Here is an 884-nt window from a genome sequence, read left to right as displayed (position 1 = left end):
TCCTGCAAAACTTAAAGCGAGATGACCTTGACTTGGTCAAGGTCAATCCCAATGGCCAGCATGGGTGGTGCTGGTCGGGGCGTCGGCGTCGGGTGGGTGTTATTCCACATTTCACCGTTTATTCTGAGGTCACTCTTCCAAACGATGCGACTGCAGCAAACAGCCACGGCAGGGCAGCAAGAGGAAGGAAACAAAAAAAGTTCTTTCCACTGAAACGTCACCTGAAGAAGGAAGGAGCTGAGGACGACTCAGGAACAGGAAGCTGACAGACAGGAAGTCAAAGAAACAATACAAGGCACTGGAGCCACCAAGACACCCACAGCAGAGTGACAGAACCAAAGCAGCCATGACGCTCCACCCATCCATGCATCCACCCATCCACCATCCATGACTTGACATGGTCCACCTCCAAGAGAGACGAGCGGAGGGTCTGGACGTCCGGCCGTCGTGGTCCCCAGACTTGAATATCAGTGAAAATCTGTGGGAGATCTGAAACGTGTCGTCCGTGCAGGAGGTCAAAGAACATCCACAGGAGAAGAGTTCTGCGAGGAACAATCCCAAAAAGAAAGAAAGCTAAAGGCTGAGCTGCTGCATGAAGCCACGTAAGTTACAGAGACAAGAGAGTCCTGACCGACAGGGTTCCCAGGCCGTCCTCCTCCACCTGAGACGTTGATGGTGACATGACGTAGGTTTTGAGCTGGACCCCGCCTTCAGCATTCCGCCGTGGATCTAAACACGTCGCCTCCTTCCTTTCCTGGCGTCGGTGCTTTTCAAGTCGCTTGGGACCAGAGGAGGCTTTGAAGGCCTTGAAGGCCTGGAAGCCTCTGCTTTCCTCAATCTGGAGTTTGGTGCTCAGTGGATGCAGGGAACTGCACAAGTTCATT

The sequence above is a fragment of the Zeus faber genome (genome assembly GCF_960531495.2).
Source record: "Zeus faber genome assembly, chromosome: 7".
NCBI classification, from domain to species: Eukaryota; Metazoa; Chordata; class Actinopteri; order Zeiformes; family Zeidae; genus Zeus; species Zeus faber.
Note: the sequence above shows the minus strand (reverse complement) of the source record.